The sequence below is a fragment of the Phalacrocorax aristotelis genome, chromosome 2 (assembly GCF_949628215.1).
Source record: "Phalacrocorax aristotelis chromosome 2, bGulAri2.1, whole genome shotgun sequence".
NCBI classification, from domain to species: domain Eukaryota; kingdom Metazoa; phylum Chordata; class Aves; order Suliformes; family Phalacrocoracidae; genus Phalacrocorax; species Phalacrocorax aristotelis.
In genome coordinates this window covers 157,941,918-157,956,470 of record NC_134277.1, presented here as the reverse complement: position 1 = coordinate 157,956,470, position 14,553 = coordinate 157,941,918, and the positions used below count along the sequence as shown (strand labels likewise).

The window sequence follows — 14,553 nt, the reverse complement described above, 5'->3', positions numbered from 1 at the left end:
TATGGATGCAACTGCCTTTATCTGGAAAACTTTACTTACTAAAGCTAGCATCAAACCACTTCTTTTGTCCATGAGTTTCGCTTGGTTTCCCTCTGGCTTCAGTAGGCTCTACGGAAAGCCAGCCCGCCATGTCTTGTTTCCACAGCTGGCCCTTTGGGTTGAAAAGAACCACTAGCTTTGGTCTTTTAAATTTACATCAGTTAACACATGGGGCAAGGAGCGTGTGGAATACGGATGTGGGGCCGGGGAAGCAGTCTGGTTAAATATTCTGCTCTTGCTCAGTTTCTACCTTGTCACAGTATTTCAGGTAACAGCATTCAGAGATCCCTTGATTCCAGTACCCTCAGTTCTCTGTCCTACGTGTATTACTTGTGCTTCAGTGACATGTATTGATTTCCTTTGCAAGCCACAGCTGAGGTGGATATCTTGTACACTGTTTGGAGCAGAAGAAACCAAGACGAACACATGCTCAGAGAACTCCACTGTTGTTCAGAGTTTCAGTCTGCTTACCCTTTTCCTGTCAAACTTAAAGCTCATTGTTGAACGGAGACCGATTGCTATTCAAGATCAGTGAAAGTGGTGCAAATCTTAAATACCAACCAGTGAAACTCGGAAGTTGCTCCCCCCACACCCACCAAAACCCCAAACCCTCCAACCCTATAAATACAGTTTGTTTTCAGATGCTGCCCCATTCCCCAGACTCTGTAGTTCTGTGTGACAGCTCACTTGAGCATCAACAAAAAACTTTACTTTCCCACACTCTACCCTGTTATGAATGTACAGTTTCATGCCATTCACACCCTAGTAACTCTCTATACCAATAAACCAGAATATGACAGAGGAGCAAACATCCCGAAGTTTCAGCTTCAGGCCTTAAATTCCTACAGACAACTTATCAACTTAGTCTTGAGTTTAAGGCTGTTGGGGTGCTTTTATGAGATACTTTAACCCTTCTAAAACCCAGCTGGAGGCTTTCCAGATGGACACAGCATGCACACAGGACTGGAAGATGTTTTCATGTATATAGCTGCAAGCCAAAGATTTTCTTATCTAATACAAAGCAACTATTTCAAGTTGTCTTAATGATACTTTTAGGGCTATACATAACATGATTTACAGCTCAGTCACCTGCTGAGAGAGTGCTCAGGTTTCTTCTTGAGATAAGCTAAGTGCTGTTTGTCAACCTGTGCCTCCCACCCCCTGCCACCCATGCACAAAACCTGTGAGTCTTGACTAGTTCTCATCAGCTGCTGTTTGAGTAACACTAAAAACGATAGTGTGTCGCGGTACAGGCTTTGCCTTGTTCCTCTGTAAATTACAGAACAGATCCTCCTGCCTGCAGCGAGGCGGATGTCTGCTCTAGTCTCTTTTTGTAATGGTGGGGGCGGGGGACAAACAATTTGTGACAGCTGTCACATCTGCTAACCATGTCAGAGCAGAGGAGAAGCTGATCGGTCGTTTGCTGTGCCACCTGAATAATTTCAAAGGAGCTTTAATCTTACCTGGAACTTTAAATCCAGTGTCAGTGCTACTCTGCAGTTCCCACCAGTTTGGTCTTGGTCCTTGTAGTCTCTGGTCAGAAACATCTCCTCCCCTTGCGCTTGTTGCTTTTCGCTGAAAGGCGGTGTGCGTTTAGGTCCATTCCCCCTTGGGATTTTTGGCCCAAGGGTTGAAGATGTGTCTTGTACCTCAGTTACCACCAGAAATTTAGAAATCTGATTTTTTTTTTTCTCTCACAGCCACATTGTGTAGATGAATTGCCCCTGAACACTCAAAACAGACATGGCTGTGTTAGAGGTGATTTCATTGTATTTACCTCAGTTCAAGGCAATAGCATTATGCTTGGTTTTTGGTAACTAATTAATTTCCCCAGTCTCTTCCCCAGGGAATACTACAGGAAGAACTTACTACAGCTGCCTGTAAACTTACAGGAGCAAAGAGTAGCATGCAGCTTAACGCTGAAGCTGCTCTCAAACCCAGTTCAGTAACATTTTTCATCTCTCCCTGCTCCCACATCCCTGCTGCAGTAGTAAGTGTCAACACGTCTCTGAGCTGGAGTTCTTACTGTTTAAATAAAAATCAAAAACTAACTTACTGGAAAGGATTGAAACGTGCTCCTGAACTTCAGCCTGAAGAAAGACAAGTCGCCTCCTGAGCCAAATGTGCAGAGAAGAGGTCAGCAGCTGTTGGTTAAGTAAGGGTTTTGCAGTGGTTTTCTGTTGGAGCCTGCAGACTTCTGTAGTGACCTGGTGACACCAGTAGCCACATGCTGCTTCAAAGACACCTCAAAGACAAAAGCAGACATTTTTTCAAATTAGTAAAGATAATGCTGCCTGTAATCACCTGTGCACAGTGCAAGCCATCCCACCGTGGCTCTGGACCTACATATCCATGTGTCCTAGCTTTCCCTCTGTTCACTGCAGGCTCTGAATTCAGAGCTGTAGCTCTCGTAACTCTCGGCAGTATAGCAGGAGCCTCAGGCAGCTGAGCAGTGAGTGAGCTGCAGCCAGCCACGTGCTCTCATTTCAATGAGACATTTTATTTTGTGGAAACCCATCCAGGACTGGAAAAAAGCCTCATGGAGCAACTCCAGGACCGCTGGAGTAGTTCTGACCTCTGGATAGAAGCGTGGGGATGAAGGGCAGATTGGTGATCCAGGATCTTCCTCAGTTTCTGTCTTTCCTACAGGAACAGGGCCAACCTCTGCAGAAAGAGGAGAACAAATGCTAAACCTGCCTCTGTAGGCTGCACAGAGCTGCTGGCCCTACTTATAGGGAAAGTTTAGTGGCTTTGACTGCTGGAGAGCAAGAATCATCGAGCTTCATGTGCAGGGAACTTACACTGCGCGATGCTGGAAGATGGGGACTTCTAAGTCTTCTGCAGAGTAAAAGAACAAATCTGAGCTCTACATGTGCTGCAAGGTGGAGGCGTGAGGAGGCGATGGGGGCAACACAAGCCACAACCTGGAAACCCCTTTGAAAGAGTATGAATGACTCCACCATTGATGTGAAGACCAACTGCAAGGAGTACTGTCCTGTGAGCACTGCCTATACGTGGGCCATATGCTCACCTCAAAGCTCAAGGTAATGCAGAGATTCAAGTGCTATGAAGAAATGAAGGGCCCTTGTCCAGGAGAAGCAGCAAGATCTTATCAAATTCCAATGGGGGAGGGAGGGCAGCAGGCAGTCAGACCACCTGAGCAGCACTATTCAAGTACCTGCTGTAGTAGCCGGGCGCCACGAAGCAGGAGAAGGCACCAGATGCGCAGGCAGGGTTCGTGCCCAAGATCCAGAGAGCAGGAGCATTTGGCTGTAAGCAAGAAGCCAGACTGCCCTGCCAGACCTGTCCCTGGCAGCAGCCCCACGCAGGGCCCAGGTCCATCTTAGACGTGGTTTTGCACCCCCACTACCTCCTTGGAGCAGGTTTGGAAGGGTCGCCTTGCTTAGGTATGGATTTTGCTCAGGATCCACCTTTAACTCAGCACCTGTGTTCCTGCCAGGTCTGTCTGAGTGAGATGCTGCTGCGACCAGCAAAAAAGCTCCTGTTCCTCACTCCCTGCTGGGATGCAGGGAATCACAGAATCACAGGACTATTAAGGTTGGAAAAGACCTCTAGGATCGTTAAGTCCAACTGTCAGCCCAACACCACCACCATGTGTCTTAAACCATGGCCTGGAGTGCCACGTCTATACAGTTTTTGAACACCACTAGGGTTGGTGACTCCACCACCTCTCTGGGCAGCCTGTTCCAATTCCTGACCACTCTTTCAGTGAAGAAATTTTTCCTCATATCCAATCTAAACCTCCCCTCATGCAGCTTGAGGCCTTCTCCTCTCATCCTATCACAGGTGACTTGGCAGAAGAGACCAACCCCCACCTCACTACATCCTCTTTTCACGTAGTTGTAGAGAGCAATAAGGTCTCTCCTCAGCCTCCTCTTCTCCAGGATAAACCACCCCAGCTCCCTCAGCCACTCCTCATAAGACTTACCCTCCAGACCCTTCACCAGCTTTGTTGCCCTTCTCTGGACACACTCCAGCACCTCAGTGTCCCTCTTGTCCTGAGGGGCCCAAAACTGAACCCAGTATTCGAGGTGTGGCCTTACTAGAGGAAACAGGAAAGTTTAGATGAAGCAGAAAATACTAAATTTGGTGATGGGAAAAACCCTCTATACTTCAAAACCCTTGAAAGCAGGATTTTGCTCCTCTCGCTTGCTCATGGCAGTGTTCTGCCTAAGTGTTTTTCATGCAAAATGCAGCCCCTGGTAGTGTTTATTTTGACCAGGGTCTGCTTGGGGTTGTCACCTCCCTCTCTGTACAGCAAGTGCCTCGTCAGCACATGATCCATAGCTTCAGCTGCTTGTCTGGTGGAGTATAAAAGAAGGCGCCGAGTGTAGTACCTCTGCACGGGGGTCCTGTTACCTGTGTGACTCACTGCTGCCCGCGTCTCCAGCTGTTCTGGGCCAACAACAGGACTTGGGCCATCGCGGTGAGACCTGTGCCATGGCGTGGGGCCTCTGGGGCTGCAGAGCGAGCTGGGGCATCGCAGCCCCCCACCAGCGACTGGCAGTACAGCCGGGCAGCAAAATGCCATTTAGAGAAATTACTTTAAGACATGTTACCCCTGTCTAATCCCTGTCTCTTCCTGAAAGGGATTGACAGTGCAGGAGAGCAACAGCACCTGTTGCTGGAGGGAGAGCTTCCTGGTGGGCAGATGGGGATGAGGATCCTGTGTCCTGGGGGACCCTCGCTTCTGTGACTGAGATGTCAATCGTCAGCAAGAGATGGAGGAGAAACTGAGCAAAGTGCCTCAGGGGTGTCACAACTACTCTGGTGCCTCAGTCTAGCTGCAGAGATTGAAGGAGCTGTTTGGGTTTCAAGGAAAAATTCAGCTTCAATGAGTTTTTTCTTCAGTTTGGGAGAATCAGTGTTAAAGGTAGCATCTCATAGCAGTGGTTTGGCTGCCAGGCCGGATAACCAGGCTCTGATTGTAGCAGGGACAGACACCCGCATTTAGAGCTGCCAACAGCCCCATCTGTCCCCAGGACTGTCACCTGCGGTGCCCTTCCCCAGGTGTCAGCCTGCGGCCCCGGCCTCCGTTCAGGCCCCGGCCGTGCTCCAGCAGAGTTTGCAGCCCGAAGGCCGTTGTAGATGGTTGCTTTCAGTGCGGACGCATTTAAAGGCTGCGGGGTGCCCCTGCACATCGCGGGTACCTTCCCGTTGCCCTGGGCAGCCTGCCGGCCCGAGGCTGCCCTGGTGCCGGAGGAAGGGTCCCTTCCCACCGGGGCACGGCTGGCTCCTCGCGGGGGGTCCCCCCTCACCCCCTGGGACGCGGCCCCGGCCGGGGGCTGAGGCGGGGGGCTCTGACTTTGCCCCCCCCCGGGGACACCCACCTGGCGGGGCGAAGCTCCCGGGGGGGGGGGGGGGGGGGGGGGGTGCGGGCTGGGCGCGACGGAGGTGCCAGGGCCGCCTCTCCCTCCTCCCGCGCCGCTTCCTTTTATAGCGATGCGGCACCGCGCCCGCCGCCGGCAGCCAACCTGCGGCCGCGACGCTGCCGCCGCCGCCCGGCAACCCGGAAGGCCAGGCTGCGCCCCGCGGGCCGCCCCGCCGCACAGGTAGGCTGCCCGCGACCCCCGCCGCCGCCGCAGCGGGGAGGGGAGGGGAGGCGAGGGAGCGGGCGGCTGGCGGGCGCCCCCCTGCCTCGGCGGCTGCGGGGAGCCGGGGCGGGGCAGCGGAGGGGAGCGGGGAGCCGGGGGTGGGCGCCCGAGGGAGGCGGGGAGCGCCTGAGGGGAGCCGAGGGGCGGGCACCTGAGGGGAGCGGGGCATCGCCTGTGGGGAGCCGGGGATCGCCTGTGGGGAGCTGAGGGACGGGCACCTGCGGGGAGCGGGGGATCGCCTGTGGGGAGCTGAGGGACGGGCACCTGCGGGGAGAGAGGCATCGCCTGAGGGGAGCCGGGAGGAGCCTGAGGGCGGTGGGGGCGCGCAGGGGAGCCGGGGAGGACTCGAGGCGGGCCGGGGTGAGGCTCGCCCGCGCCCCGCTGCCCCCCTCTCGCCAAGGCCAGGACGGGGCAGTCCCGCGGGGCCGGCGGAGGGTGCTCGCCGCCGCCCGGGGCAGCCCGGCCACTGCCCGAGCAGAGCCGCCGGCGGCAGCGCGGGCGGGCGGGGGAGCGCCGCGCCGATCGCTGTGGCGGCCCGAAGGCCGGAGCCGCCGCCTGAGTTTCCCTCAGTCCGCGGGGACCTCGGTCGTGTCCGTGAGGGGCACGACAGGCTGGGGACGGAGATCCTCTGTGCCCTGGGACAGGGCACGGAGCGGTCTCACAGCCCTCGCACCAACCAGCACGGTCTGGTGGAAGGCGAGCAGCCGTAAGCCGGGGCGGCCGGCTTCAGGAGGAAGCCACGGTTTGGTGCTGCGTCCTGTGCGCGATGGGTGCTGCTCATGCCCCTCCCGGGCTGGGAGCAGTGGCGGCAACGTTAGCTGGCTGCTTCTTGCACTGAGCTGGGTGCATTGCATTTGACTGTCCCCTGATGCTTGGGCCGGTGCTAGGCTGGAGACTTCAGTCGCCACCGTTCATGCAAATCTTGCACCTGCTACTGACTAAACATCTAAAAGTTCAGTCCAGCAGCCAGAAATGTGCTGGACTGGCTGGTGAGGAGGCAAGCACTTCTGCTTTGGGGGATCTGGTACTTCCTCTTCTGGGCGGGGATGGTAGTGTGGTTCTGATCATGACTGTGTGAAAACTACCCCTCTCTTAAGCAAGCTGTAGTGTTTCAAAAGGATTAGTGGTGAAATGGAGAGGAAATAGCACAGAGCAACCCCTAAACCGTGAAGATTAACTGGCTGTATGGTTTAGACTGATGTTACCCTTTTGCCATTTAAAAATGAACTCTAATAATCATTCTTTAATGTACATGACAGAGAAAGCCATGAGGCATATACTGTTTATTCAGTGTTTTGTTAGGTGTGCGATTAAAACAGTAGAGGGGCCCTCTTCTTCATCAAACAAGCAAACCCCACATCTGGACCCTGAACTGAGAAGCGTTTAAAAGAGATGTGGGAATTCACCAGAAGTGCAACATTGTCTTTATTTCAGTGTTCAACTGCAACCGAGCCCAGTGGCAGGCTGCCACCTGCTTAACATCGAGGTCTCCAGTGCTGCCGCTGTGGGGAGGGGGGGAGCATTTGGGTGCCCACATGGGCTCCGAGGACCCTCCTTGGTGCACACAGGCGCCCTGGGTCACTTTGGTGCTCGACCCTGCATGGACGAGCTGCTTGGCATCGCCTTGCCTTAGTGAGAGGCAGCACTTTCGTGCGTGGCTCGTGCTACCTTCCCCGCTCGGCAGGGACCGGGAGCCCGTGCCTGTCCGGGCAGCAGGGTGCTATCACGCCGCTGTTGCAGGCGGCAGTTCCTGCTGCTCTGCTCTCGCTCCCTTTGAGCGAGCGGTCTGGTCAGACCGAGAGGCCTTGTTAGTGCATTTTCCGACAGTTGTCACCGCTTGTTTTCCCAGGGCGCAGCAGAGGTCGGTGGTGCGGTTTCCTCTGTGGCTCAGCAGGAGAAGCACCCCCGGCATGATGGAGTTTCTAAGGGGCAGTGCTCTGCACGGAGACTAGGAAGCGCTCAGGATCCAACAGGGACAGCCATACAAACAGGACTTTTAAAAACATTTCCAATAGAGTCTAAAGCATCCGTTTCTCTAACCGAGATCGATAGTTCAGGCTGCTCAGCAAGGAGCATGTGCAATGGATTTTCAATAATCGGCATGGCACAGCTCATGCTTGAAGAGAAAATAATTAGGCTTCATTCTATGCCTCTAAATGTGAGTGTGCCCTGTAAGAGCGGTGGAAGAAGCTGATGCACTGAGGGTAGCTAAAAGCTTAATGCCTCCTGTAGAGCATGGGAGGGCATGGCCACTCTTAACTGCTATTTATTTTTACTCAAAGGTATCAGAGGATAAATGGCAGTTCACAAGAATAAAGGCTGGTGTTTGACTGAGATACTTCCTGTGCTTGTTGGAGAAGAACAAGGCCAAGAGTATTTTGAAAGTAAAAGCTTACTTCCTGTGAAAAACTTTTGCTCAAGCGAAGGGGAGATCGTTTTAGAGCTGGAGTCACAGCTGCGGTGATTCAGGACAGCAGTGCTGGCACATGGATGGGACTGGCTGGGTTGGTCTGAGGCAAGTGGAGGGCACCGAGCACTGGCCTGTCCAAACCTGCTTGTGGGGAACAGGGCACAGCTCATGTGCTCCTTGTGCTTCACTGGGAGCAGGAAGAAAGGTTGCATCCTCTGCTGGCAAACAGCCTCGAGAGCTTGAGTAGAGACTGCAGATGGTTTGCCTGCAGGTACGAACTGGCCTGCTCTGGTTGACTGAATACATGCTCCAGAGGCTTGGCAGATAAGCAAGCTCAGAGCCATGGTAAGCACTAAAGGAAAAGCTAAACCAGACAATTAGGAAATCAGGTCTTGGACAGAGCTAACTGAGAGCCAGCATGGGTGGCTTGGCCACCCAGGCAAAGTAAGTGCATGAGTATCATCCCATCAAAGGTCACTCCTGCAGTGCTCTCTCGACCCTGACTTAGAAAGGCTAGTCTCTGAGGCTAGGTCCATCCAAGACCTATCTTCCTCATCATCTGGTTTAAGTTCTCCTTCAGTGCTTACCACGGCTATGAGCTTGCTTATCTGCTGAATCACTGCCCTCGTGCAGACCTGCACGGTTCCACCAGGAGCTGAATCAGGCTTGCTGGCTCCCAGGCGCTGGCTTTCCCCTGCAGCAGCGCAGCTCTGGGGGAGGAGGCGGCCGGGGGCGCTGGGAGCAGAGCACGGCGCTGGCAGTCTGCTGGAACACAGCTGCTGCAGAAGGGATTTCAAACCTGCATCAGGCTGTATCTCGCAGTGTGTAGAGAGCACTTTGCACAGGGTCTGCAGTTCCTCAGCTGTTGGAAACCTTTGTTCTGCACTGCTCTGTGTGGAGCCTGGCATAGCTTGGATTTTCTTTTGGTGCCTGAGTTCTATTACTGTCCTCGCTGGGTATATTTTAAAACTCTTCCCCCCAGTGGGTTTTTATTTTTTTGTTGGTTTTTTAGTACTGCACGCATGAATTTATTCCCTTATGATCTTTCTACACCAGAGATGCTCAAACTGATTGTACGTGTGACCTTGTGGTATTGCGTGGGATAAGTCTGGTAGGTAGCTTTGGTTTCCATTCCAGCACTTTTTCACGTGGTGCAAGCTGCTTTTCTATCATCAAAAATGCAAATTTTTTAAAATGCTGGGTTTGATATCTGCTTTGCAGAAATGCTGAGAGATCTACTCCAGGGGTTCTAGTGGACAAACTCTATTTCTTAAAAGCTTGCTGGATAGAAAGGAAAAAATACCAAATTTTCTGACTACAGCAGAAAACTAGGAATTTTATCTAAGTCTCACTGAGACAGTCTTTGTCTCAAACAGAATTAGGGACACCACCCCTACCACCCCCAACCCTGCATCTGCCTTGCTCCCAATCTTGAGGTCAAACCTCCTGGCCACAACCCTCTCTATTTAAGAATAAAATACAGACACTAGTTGTAATCTGTGCTATGAAAATCTAATCTGTGACCTAATTTGTTGTGATACCATGAAGAACCTGTCAGTACCAATCACCGTAACCCGTGGCATGGAGGCACTGCCTGCTTTCCAAGAGCGCTCACGCGTCATAGCCTCAGAGGGAGCGGTGTCAGGCCGAGCGTGTACGTTTGGGCAAATTTGGGGAATAACATACAGATGACTTACATCACTTTTGTTACTCTTTCAAAATGAAAGTGGCACGGGCAGTCTTACTATATGTGGAAGTGAACCTTTTCTGCAGGTGATCCCTGCAGGACCTGCTGGTTTGAAATTCGTGGGAAGGAAAATGAGATGCAACCAAAACTGGACAATTTTCTGTGCGTGTTGTAATAGACGCTTACCTGTTAATTGCTTATTCGCCCTGTCTGCGGGAGCGACGTGGACACAACCAACTCACTGGGTGCGTGGTTAGAGGAGTGACTTGTCGAGTAACTTGGCAGCAGTGTGAGCTGAGGTTTCATGGGCTGATCCTCAGAGGGTGAAATTGCCTGGCTTCTGGTACAGACCCTTTGAGTCACGTTTGTTGTCCTTTAAGGAAAAAAAACCCAAGGTCTTCTGTGGTGTGTTACTTAAACTATAGCACTTCCAATCTTGCTCTGCAAGGCTAGAGAAGGAAGGAAGGTTTTACAGGTCAGGAATGCACAAATAATAGGCTGAAAAACTAGGAGTTACATTCCTAGGTCCCTGCACTGCGACATCTGACAGGGAGAAATCTTAAGTGAGGAACTACTGCTCTATCAGAAACGGACAGCAGAGCTGGGCTTCCGGTTTGATTGTTCTAGAAACAACAGTTCCTTTTTTTAAAAAATATTATCTTTAATGTGCTTTACTTGAAAGTACTAAATTAAAATGTGCTGGGGCACGCAGTCTGTTGGTAACTGCTAGGAGCTGTGTCCGTGCTTAGTGAGACACCATCAGTCTGTCTGGACTTGGAGAGCCTCTGGGTTACTCGCTGGGTTTTTGGGATCCAGTAAGATGTACGTCCAAAACGAGGCCATAATCTAAGGTCTTGCTCCTTCCCTGCTCACCCTCACAGGAGCTACCTGTGCTGCCATTAGGGTGGTAGCTCTTACACTCTTTATTTAGAGCCTCCTCTTTGTTTTCAGTACTTGTACACCTCTTGTTCCCTAGTGTACATTAGTCATGTGTTTGCATAGAATTCATGCATTTACGTAGTATTTTGTAAACTCGGTGTCCTTTTACCCCTGCTGGGCACTCAGTGCTCAAGTTTCAATGTGTTATTTGTTGATTTTTGTTCACTCCAGGCTTTTCCCTCCACCCACTCACTTCCTCTAACAAACGTTTCCTCACTTCACTGCTTTTTCACACACATTTGGTGCGCAGGGTTGCCGCCCGTTGCAGGCAGGCTCAGCGCTTCGTCTGCCGTTCACCTCTGCATGAGATGGGCGACAGATCGGGGTGCGTGAGCAGAGGCAGGGAGAAGGTGCTTCCATGTGTGTGGGGAGAGGTGCAGTGGGAGGGAGGGGGCATCTGAGTGCAGGTGTGTTTTGGGGCAAGAGGAGCAAAGGCTTTTAAACAGGGTGCGTGTACAGGTGGAGGGAGTGAAGGTGGAAGAGGAAGGATGGTTATACGTGTGTTCAGGGATGGGGCGCAGCGAGATGCCTGTGCATACACAGCTGGGAGACAGCAGGCCACATAGGGGTGGCACATGCACAAGGTTTGAGGAAGGTGCGTGTTCCAGACCAGAAGGCAACCAGGCCAGAGGCTGGCTGCCCTTCCGCAGCCCAGCACAGGCAGGCTGTTCTCTTCTCAAGACTTGTTCTTGGAGCGTAATAGCCTGTTTTAATGTGCAACTTTTTTTTTCTCTGTCTGCTTCTTATTTTTAACAAAGGTTTCCCACCTCCCCTTGGACGACAACACTTTCTCAGCCATGCACTTTCTCAAACATGCTCAACCATAGGCAGCTTGCAACCTATTAAGAAGAGAAAAAAAATACCATGAAAATAGCATGTCTGTAGTTTTATATTAGGCAAGGACTAAAATGAGTAAGAACAGGCCTGTCTGTGGCGGTGCAAACCAGCAGAAAATTAATATTAATCTGGTGCTGAGCAAGGCAAGCAGAGGTTTGCAGCTTGCACTTCCTTCGCTTTGTCCCACTCCTGTCCTTGCAGCTTCTCTTCCCTGTAGAGCTGTCACTAGTTAGCAGAGAGCTGTACAGATGCTGCTAACTTTGTGCCAATACCAATGCTACTTTCAATGTGAAATGTTAGCAATAGCCAGAGTGTTTTTACTACACTCCTTTTATTTCTTTGCTCGGCTGCTATGCATGCAGCTTTGGATGCATCATGCTGGGGTCACTCGTCCTCAGAGCCCTGGATGTGGTCTAAGTCCCACGCTGGGGCCCAGGCCCACCCACTGTTTCCTCAGCGACAAAGGTGCCCCCAAGACACTTGTTCTTGTTTCCTCTCCCCAGCTGTGGTTTACTTTCCTGTGCTGCAATTGTGTAGCTGTTAACAGGGCTGCAGTATAAACCAGCCTCTGCAATAATTGACATGGCGAGAATAACTCTAGGTTGGTTTGGTTCCTTACAGGTCCTTTTTTCATTTTACATCCTGGTATCACTTCCATTTGCAGCGTGACCCATGCAAACAGGTTTATTTGTGCAAGTTCAGGTGGGCAATAGACTGGTGGGAAAGGGTGGAAACCTGCTGGGGGAGGGAAACATGGTAGGAAAAGGGGGTCTTGAGTTGCTGGGGAAGGTAGTTGGGGGGTGTGTGGTTGAGTTGCTTGGCACTGCTGGTGGAGGTGCCATACAGATGCCGATCTTTGTGGCGAGGTGATGTGTTTGGCAGAGGGGAGAAAAGCAAGAGTCTTCACCTCTCTCCCCCTCCCCTGGGAACTGCTGGGCTAGGCCCTGCACCCGCTGTCAGAGATAAACTCCTGGGAGTGGATGTTCTTCCACCCCTAGCATATCCAGAGGAATTGGAGGTCACTTGGAAATCAAAATTAAACAATGCCTTAGCACAGCTTTGAAAAGTTTACTCAAAAGGCTGGCGTTACTCCAGTGCAGTTAAACTGATGACCTCCCTCCCATAACAGTGCAAGAGAGAGGGCTCTGGTTTGGCTGCCAGCAGCGGCTGCAGAGCTTCACATTAGGTGGCAGGGCTGGAGTCCTGCCCCTCTCACCTCGCTCCCACCAGAGCACGCAGGCTGCAAGAGCAGGGAGGGCTGCGCTGCGTAAGGCACACCACTGCCCAGCAGCCTCTGGCAGGGATCGTGCTGGAGGCTGGTGAAGTGCCTGGGCTGCTGCAGGCGAGGGGCAGCGCTGAGGGACTATCCCAAAATGCAAACAGCTGTGTGGTTGTTCTCTGGAGGCCTGCAGCAACCCGCAGAGGACCTGGAGTTGGCTTGTTTCCCTGGGCTGCCCCATGGAAGGACAAGTGGAGCCTGTCTCTGTAGGCAGCGCCCAGCGGCACGCTCCGGACAGCGGACAGCTGCTGCTGTCGGGGAAGAGTCGCATAACAGATGATTTACGTTCCCCCACAACTCGGTGTCTTGCCAGAGACACAGGGACAGGGAGTAGTGTGACGGGGAGTATCTCTGCAGTCTGCAAACTCCAGGGATGATTTGGGGTTTCATGGTGGTGGGTCTGGACTAGTCAGCAAAACTTACAGGGTTAAAATAGGAGCCCCATTCCCAAGACTGTTCTGTCAGTCCCAGAACCAGGGAGGGCACATGCTCCTGCCTGTGAATCTTAGCTCCCCCTGAAGGACTAGCCGTATGACCAAATATGATCTTCTGTGCATTAGTAGGTCTGTCTGGCATCCTGCCTACGTTGAGGCCTTAAGAAATATTTACTGTATGTGGCAGTGTTCTTGTGTTAGTGCGCTCTGGGTATCGCAGATACCCACTGGCAATGGCCTACAGCAATCTGTCAAATGAGAGTGGTGGTAGGCTTTCCTGTGAAGGAAGAAGCCACTCACATCTCTATTTAAGGGTTGGGACCAAGTTTCCTTCCCAGCATTACTGCTTTGAAAGGAGATGGCTTGTTTTAGGAATTGCTCTAAGTTGCAAAACTTGTACCAGGACTTCTTGTGCCCAGGACAGAATCATAGAATCATTTAGGATGGAAAAGACCTTTGAGATCGAGTCCAACTGTTAACCTAGCACTGCCAAGTCCACCACTAACCCATGTCCGTGAGTGCCACATCCTACACGTCTTTTAAATACCCCCAGGGATGGTGACTCAACCACCCCCCTGGGCAGCCTGTTCCAGTGCTTGACAACCCTTTTGGTGAAGACATTTTTCCTAATATCCAATCTAAACCTCCCCTGATGCAGCCTGAGGCCATTTCCTCTTGTTCTATCACTTGTTACTTGGGAGAAGAGACTGACACCCACCTCACTACAGCCTCCTTTCAGGTAGTTGTAGAGAGCGATAAGGTCTCTCCTCAGCCTCCTCTTCTCCAGGCTAAACAACCCCAGTTCCCTCAGTTGCTCCTCATAAGACCTGCTCTCCAGACCCTTCACCAGCTTTGCTGCCCTTCTCTGGACACAGCTGATCGGACATCCTGGTTTATTGGCATTACTGTCGTGTTTATGAGCAAAAATTGCTTTAGGTCTGCTTGTAGCTGCTGTAGGTCTGCTGCTACCCAGCTGTATGCCTGGGTGTAACACGGGTCACAGTGCCTCTGAAATACATTTATGCTTTTGAGGTGTGATTATGCCTTATAGCTGCTTTTCATTAAAAAAAAAAAAAAAAAAGGTCTTTTTTAACTTGTTGAGGTTCTGTTTGGTCTGTCATCTTTTTCTTAAAAGTAATCTACTTGATGTGAGAAGCAGTTGGTGGATGTACTCAGAACTCTTGTTCTGTGGGGGAACGCCACCGGGGTGGAGATTGCGAACCCTAGCATGCTGTTGCACGGGGCTCCCATGAGATCACATCGCTGGTACAGGACCAGTGAATTCTTCCCCCTGCAGACTCCTGCAGCACGTC

General features: G+C 51.9%; 1 protein-coding gene and 1 long non-coding RNA gene across 7 annotated transcripts in view; one reads left to right on the top strand and one right to left on the bottom strand.

Annotated features, from left to right (window-relative positions):
• Positions 1-62: 62 nt before the first annotated feature.
• LOC142053760 (uncharacterized) lies at positions 63-5,569 on the bottom strand. Its single transcript, XR_012659312.1, has 5 exons — positions 5,391-5,569; positions 2,615-2,703; positions 2,096-2,284; positions 1,503-1,614; positions 63-151 (listed from the first exon to the last, which is right to left on the bottom strand). It is a non-coding gene; the product is annotated as an uncharacterized LOC142053760 (long non-coding RNA).
• The window catches only part of CYRIB (CYFIP related Rac1 interactor B), a 100,623-nt gene continuing 91,586 nt past the window's right edge, over positions 5,517-14,553 (top strand). For 3 of the 6 annotated variants that reach the window (XM_075085832.1, XM_075085833.1, XM_075085834.1), the window contains exon 1: positions 5,520-5,612. The gene's annotated coding sequence lies outside the window, so the exon portion shown is untranslated. Of the gene's footprint in view, positions 5,613-14,553 lie in introns of all 6 variants that reach the window. The other 3 variants (XM_075085826.1, XM_075085827.1, XM_075085829.1) reach the window with 2 other exon arrangements.